Here is a 7,576-nt window from a genome sequence, read left to right on the forward strand (position 1 = left end):
TGAATAAATTACACAACGAAACCACTGGATTGGAAAATACCTCTTTTAAAGCTCTGTATAGTTATTTCTGCCTGCACTAGATTGTTTCCCTGGCGTTCGCAAATTTTTCCTTATCGAAAACAACTAGTCCCATTGTATAGCTTATATTCTTGGTTTTTCATTTGTTTAGTTTGTATGAGAAATGTTATTGTTACAGCTTGTGTTATGATTATATCTTTCTCACCCTCGTGTTTCTTTTTTCTTTTTTTGAATAGTTGCGATACCGTTGCGCCTATCATTGTTTTTTATCCTTATTGGTTAGAGATGTTTTACACTATGACCTGTTAGAGCACATCTTTTTTTTTCTTCATTTGCTTCGCATGGTTCGCGATGCTCAATATTGTGTAAAAGACATTTGTAAACAATGATGTACTACCTTTGTGCTCGCTAACGCCGCGCAAACGCTAATGCGGGGGCCTGCGGCTTCGTCAAGCTGTCCATGTGGCAGCTTTTTCTGCATGCCCCTCACGTCATGTACTGATGCAAAATAAACATCATTGTCATTGTCATTGTCATTTTCGCTTACAGGCTCATACCAGGAAATCCAGTCTTCAACGTCCGTAACATCTACGCCATTGAAGGTCCCTGGGTTCCATGGCTGGGACAACACCACGGAGGTCAGAGTTTGCGGCACTGGAGGTGGGCGGGCGGTCATTGTGGCGCTTTGGCTGTCAATCATCGTGCCAGGGCTCACGCGGCGACTGCTGCGGAGCTACGTGTTGGTACCCCGCACCTCCGTTAAGATGTTGCGAGGCGGAGACAAGCACGGATGCTACTTATGTAAGGCGAATGCTGAAGGCAACAGCTGACACCAGAACATGGCGGCTGAAGTGCCCTAGTAACAACACTTCTTCGCCATCGTCTCTTGCCTGCACGTACTGTTGTGTACCGCAACAATATTATCGCACTGTAGTGACTCTTAAGAGCACAGTAGCAAAACTATTAATTACGAAACTAACTTTAATTGGGTGAACTTGTGCCCATAAAATCAAGTGAGATTCAAAGCCCCACAATAGCGGCCAACACATTCGGTGATCGCCGCAATGTCACCTGCGGGTCAAGCGCGTCGGCTTTTATTCATGACTCGACGAAGCTTCCGGCGCAATCGCTGGTGCCCGCGTGCGTTCCAGAAAGTTCTACATGGTTCGCGTCGCGCATACGTTAGAGAAGGTTCAGTGACAACTGAAAACGGAGGGAACCATCGATAACATTCGAGAAACTTCCGACACATGCAGGGGCGCCCTACGCAGAGTGATAATGTTTAGCATTTGTTACCCGGAGAAAAATGGTCATGGGAGAAACAAACATGTACAGGTGTCAATATAGTAACTCCAACCTCAAGATCTTTGGAATAAACTGCGAGGAACTAATTATTGGTTCAGGGATTGTTGTCATAGTAATAGAATATGGCGGTGCATTGGACAAATATATTTGATGTCTCATTCGGGTTAGCGTTAGTACTATTAAGTCTATGCAGTAGTGCCTAAGGGACTATATATCTTTACCGCGCATAAGATACGCCTACAAAGAAAGAAACTCCAAAAGAGGCAGTATTCCGATTTGAATAAGTGGAACTCACGAAAGCCATGATGACGTGCCGCTAGCTGGTTGGCAACTTTTTTTTTTCTTCACTGCTGATCACACAGTTCGTAGCAACAAATGTCAAACTACGCTTAACGCCTTGGCTCCTCTGGTAAAATGTTCACATGAGTCCACGTCATGATTACTCAGCAGGATTTTTGGGACAATTACATCTTTTTCATGTAAACAAAATACTTGCTTTGGGCGAGGTTAAATAAATATTTCTGCTAACAATCCTGCATTATATGAAATGTACAGAATGAACTGCGAGAAAATTGCAAGCTTAATTAAATAAACCGCTTGCCTTTAGTCTCTGCATTCATTCTACAACGCTTGTTAGCTCGTGGTTTGCTTGTTACTAAACGCATTCGTTTGCATGTCACACATGAATGTCAGTGGAGTGATGGACAAGCATTAATATTGAATTGTCTATACTTTGGAAACAGCGCTGTGAAAATAAAGCCGGTTTCCTAAAATGCTTGGCTGCAACTAAATAATTAAATGTAAAGTTCTTCACCTCCTTGTAGCATGATCCAAGTGAGAATCGCCACCGTCAATACAGTGCTGAAGGCCAGGGCACTTGACACCAGTAGTTTGCACGTATGTGTGTTGTGCCTACAAAAAAAAAAGAAATAAATTAAACCCAATGGCGGCTCATTGAAACCTGCTCTCTTAGGGTTACATTTATGTGCGCTTTCTACTTAATCCGGCACATAGATTTATCATTATGCCCAAAATCATGTCACTACTTATGTTTGCCTACTTCAAGTAGTCAGAAAAAAAAATGTTTGCATGCTAAGTGACAGCTCGACCGTTCCGCTCTAGCATGTCTGCGCGAATACGTCCTCTCGCTTCGTCGACACGGTAATGCCAGCAAGCCACATGTTTCTTTTAGAGCGCAGCCCTTAATAGCCCGTTCCTGCGGTGAGCGACAGCGACTTCGTTGTAAACGAGCGAATAATAAGATTGAACGAGGAGCGCAGCGGTAGATGAAAGAGAGACAACAGCTAAGAGAGGAGGAAGAAAGCGCAGGAGGAGGGCGCAGCCCTACAATGAGGCGGAACGCGGAGGAGGAGCGGATGGGAGACGGCCTGCGTATGTGCTGAGTTGCCGGTGGCCACGGCCTCCTCCGCCGCGTCAGCGATCTCATCTGCGCTTCCAAGGAAGGTGGAGGGAGCGGAGTGCTCTAAGGTGGAGAGGGCTACACTCGTTCGCGGCGTAGTAGTAGTAGTAAGTAACTTTAAAGGGGGAAAAAGGAAGATATAAGTGCAGTACTTTAACTGTACCTTGCTTAGGAGGTCACCTCAACAGTACTGCACGGGGAAGGGGTAAGGGGAATAAAAGAGTTGAGAGAAATAGATGAAGGAGGTCGAGCGTAAGGCCATAAAAGAAAATAAAAGGAAAAACAAGCGTGAAATGGTGCTTATGGCCACGTATAATGGTTGTAGGAATCAAAGAACTCAATTAGAGCAGCAAATGCTCTTTTGAGTAAACATGAAAAACCTCTAGGAAAAAGAAAATCCTCAGGACGGGATGTGGGGAGTCCTAGGCGTCAGTAGGAGGCGATTAGAGTTTCCGGAGCTGTGCTGTAAGCCGCACAGTCGAGGAGTATGTGTGCGAGTGTCTCATCAACTCCAGCAATGCAATTCTGGCAGACGGAACTGACAGTGCCTTAATGGCGAGAGATCCGCTGCGCTCTTTTGAAACAGCCAATGCCGAGACGGAGTAAAACGGTCCTATCGACCCGTGAGAGTCCCAGTTTTGGTAGCGGCAGGGGTGGAACGCCGGCAGCGACGCAATTGTCATGGTGTTTCTTTCTGACTGCATGCGATAATAATTGGCGTGCCGTGTCAAACAGGGAGACGAAGTTGGCACGGGGCGTGACGTAAGAGTGTGCCACTTTGACGAGGTAATCGGCTCGTTCATTACCATCGATTCCGACGTGCGAAGGAACCCATTGGAAAATCATATCACAGCCCTTTCGATGTGCGTAATCAAACTTCAAGGAAAGTCGTTGTGTGATGAGGGGGCCTCTCTCCCCTTTGGCGAGCGTGAGTCCGCTGCTGAGGTCAGTCCGCTGTACCAGCGTGTCTAACGGGGATCACAGTTCCTGCAAGGGGCGATGGCGATCGGCTTCAGTGTAAGGCTCTATGTGGCGCTCCGTTTGATGGGCTCGCCGCTGGCACTGGTGTATACGACTTCCCCGCGACGAAGCGCTGCTCTCGTCGTTGGTGGAACGAAGGCGTGAGAAGAAAAGAGTAGCGCTGCGCAAAACGGGCTGTGCCACGACGATGGCTACGATACGGCGCCAGAGTAGCTTGGAGCGTCTGTATGGAAACAAAGAGCTGCATGCGTGGAGTTCTGTCTGCGGCGGCTGCTCTGAATCGCACCCACGCGTCACCCATGTATTGCCTCACGCGCTCTCCCGATTAGCGAGGCAGACGCGCTACGCTTCGCTCCGTTTGATAGAGCCGCATGAGAGAAATTGTCCGCGCCAGCCAATATACCGCGAAATAAAAAGACTTCTAAAGCTGCGCTGGCATTTTCGCATTAGGGAGTATCTTAATCATCGGAGAATTTTTGTTTTGTCCGGAATGATTTATTCCGAAGGAAGCTCTTCCACCAAACCAGTCAGCATCATGGGAGACTATACATAGAGCGTATGCGTTTATAACTGTACGCATCACTGCTGTCGTCCCATTACAAGTCATGTATTCCCTCATTCGCATAAGCATTTTAGGGTCTGCAATGGCATGACAAGAAGACACAGTTGTTTTGTCAAAAACGTTGTTTCAAGCCCGGCATTGTAGCCGCCATGTCACATCTCAAAATTACAAATACCAATAAAAAATCGCAGTTTCACCCGAAATGCGAATCGTCCATTGCGATGGCAAATTAGTTGATAGCTATACGAAGCAACGATAGCAGTTTTATCCGCCGTATAAACTTGTAAACGTTAGCCTACTAAGTTAACAAGCAGGTGTCACGCGGGTACAGGTAAACATGAAGACATCACGCTCGATGACTGCGGAAACTCGCTGTAAAAATGCTGGTGTGAGCAATCGCTGCAGAAACTACAAGCGATGTCACCTTTTCGTATCTATCGCTTCAACGCAAGCGAAACGTCGCAAAACACAGCGCATACGAAGCTACCGGCACTACGCGCATTCTGCAAACATCATCTATCGCTTTGAAGAGGAGGCCCGCGAGGGCGCGCACTTTGGCGACGTCGCAAATGACTTTCGAGATACGGCGCCAGCACGGGCGCGCCGTAAGCAGCAGCCCCCGGATAACAACGCTCCCGACTCCCTCCCTCGCCTCACCCCCGTGCCTCAGGCCTAGCAGGAGTGGGCGCGCTGGTGGCCCGCGTTCCTCGCTCGCACACGCGAGATGGAGCCGCGTTCGCGGCTCACCCTCGCACGCTTTCACTTGCACATGCAACTTACGGCGGGCGGCAACGATCTTATTGCCCTTAGACTTCAAACAGAACCTCACTGCCCGCCAACGCCGACGGCACTAATGCGCCTGGAGTGTCCATATAATTCATATCGCAATAGAACACGATTATCCAACTACTGTATGGTTTGCCTTATTTTAGTTTCTTCCAATGGTGAGCCCCACACAACTACTCAGTAAAAAGCTCCGCAGCGACTGGCTTGAGAAATTTGTTGTGGTTCACGGAAACAAACCAAAAATTGGAGGACGCTTAAGCTTCGCCTTCAAGAGTGGAACGCGATAGCACTATCGCACCCCGTTCGCACCGCCCGCTCATTCGCTCGGCATGCTCTCCAGTCACACAAAGACTTTGTTATCATATACTACACTTGCACGCTGGAAGTTAGAAGGGGAGAGAGCGAGAAAACTTATTAAACGCAAGGATATTGGGGCATCCTCGCACCGGTCCCCGCCCGGCCCCAATGCGCTCAAACGAGACGAAGGGGAGAAGCGGGCGAGTGGCGCGCCACCTGTCGGTGCAGCGCCGTACATTGCGAGGAGGGGGTCTTCTGTGTTTGCCGCAAGATGGCTCTGCGTGTGCACCAAGCACAGAAGAAATGTAGTGGCAACGTACTTCGCTACTCGTTTAATTGCGACTTGTGTAATTTACATGCTCATAATTACCGATATGCACCGCAGTATAACCTTCTACAGCACGTTTCTAAGGCAACACCGCATTCACTAGAGGCGCTTTTGTCCAGTTTGAACCATCGAACTCATGGCTTTTTGTTTTTAGTCGCTAAAATCTTTTTTTGTGAAACAAGCGTTATGTCTGACGAGGATGTCTGTGCAAAAGCTGCATAGAGTTCTTGCGATGTTTATTTGGGCCTCAACATGGGAACGTACAAGTTGTAGTAATCTGCTCCATAGTGTGTTGAATGGTGGGCTGGGGTTGTCACATTTGTTCCTCAAATATATTGTAAGCAGGTTTCTTTTTTTGCGTGATCAAAAGGATGATTTTCTGAGAACAATGATTCAAGCTCGACTGCGCGATTCATTGCCTGATTAGGTAGTGTCGTCCATGTATACGGGGCCAATGCCTTTAGGTGCTTTCTTGCGTGAAGTGGTCGCCTCTTTCCAAACACTAAAAGCGAGATTTTCTAGTGAATATCTGGCCGCTGTTACTAGTAAGAAGTTGTACAAAGATCTTGTTGATGTATTCCTGCCTGTACCGTAATATCGTACAGTATTTGTTTTAGGTTCAGAACGAGATGTTCTTAAGAGAGTTAAACGAATGCCGGTAAGAGCTTCTGTTAAATATTTCTTTTTTCAACTGCATACAGGTACTCTCCCAGTGAAACCGTGGTTGCAAAGCAAAGGCATTTTTGTACCTTGGTCTGTGAAATTGCCTTAATGCAAAAAACCGGAGACGATTGAGCATATCTTTCTGGACTGCCATGACGCAGTGTTTTTGTGGGATATTCTAAAACGCAGCTTTAAAAAGGAATTGCCGTTAAGTACTTTCGGGATACGCTTCCTGCTATGAGCGGAACCAGAGGGAGAGCCTGTCGATCTCGTAATGCTTCTGTGCATGCATAGCGTGTGGCGAGCGCGTATGGATATTAGACATGAGCGCATTCTTCACGCCCCAGCACATGAATACTTCATTGAAAGTGTGCAATATATACGCGAATTTTTCTGTGCATAGAGTGATCCTCCTGAAGTGCTTTGGACAAAGTGACTGGCCTACATCGCTCTTATCGCACCACACTGGTCCGGCATTGACTAGTTGTTTTTATGGCCATGTAATTTTCACATTGTACTGTCTTTTGCCAAGCCGGTAATAAAAATAAAAGAAAGCTCATGGCTGAGTGGTAGCGTCTCCGTCTAGCACTCGGGAGACCCTGGTTCGATTCACACTTAGCCCATCTTGCAAGTTCTTTTTTTATGAATTGCCTTCCGGGCTTTTTCGCTCACGGCCAACGCCACCGACGCCGACGACACCTGCGTTTCTGCGACACGAGCTTATTAACGCTGTCGCGTTAAAACAAACCACTACGTTGTAGCCATCCAACAGCATGGCAGAGAGCCTCTGCAGTGTAGGTTGAAGGCGGCTTCTGAGCTTCTTTGTGAGCAACTGCCCAAGGAGGGGAGGCACATCCAAGAGTCTAAAAAAATCGCACAGATACTAGGCCACCGGTACCCAGCAAAGAAGTATAGCTGTTATCTTGTTGCCCTTCTGCTGCCTGTGCAAAATGACTACAATAAAAGCGTTATATCTAGCCACATGCTCATTGAGAGGGTGATAGCCTCAACACTTACTCTTCTCCTATATAGCCTGCGGAGAGAAGAAAGGAAATGTATTTGTAAGAATGGTTTCCTAAATAACTCCTGCTATACTGCAACCTGAAAAGCACTAAGTCTATCTTGTTGTTCCTCTACTCCCATTCATGCATATCAGGCAACGTTGAGGAAGCTGCGCAATTGTGTGGTGCACAGTAAATTGCCTTGAGCCATTCAG

The sequence above is a fragment of the Dermacentor andersoni genome, chromosome 3 (assembly GCF_023375885.2).
Source record: "Dermacentor andersoni chromosome 3, qqDerAnde1_hic_scaffold, whole genome shotgun sequence".
Classification (NCBI taxonomy): Eukaryota; Metazoa; Arthropoda; class Arachnida; order Ixodida; family Ixodidae; genus Dermacentor; species Dermacentor andersoni.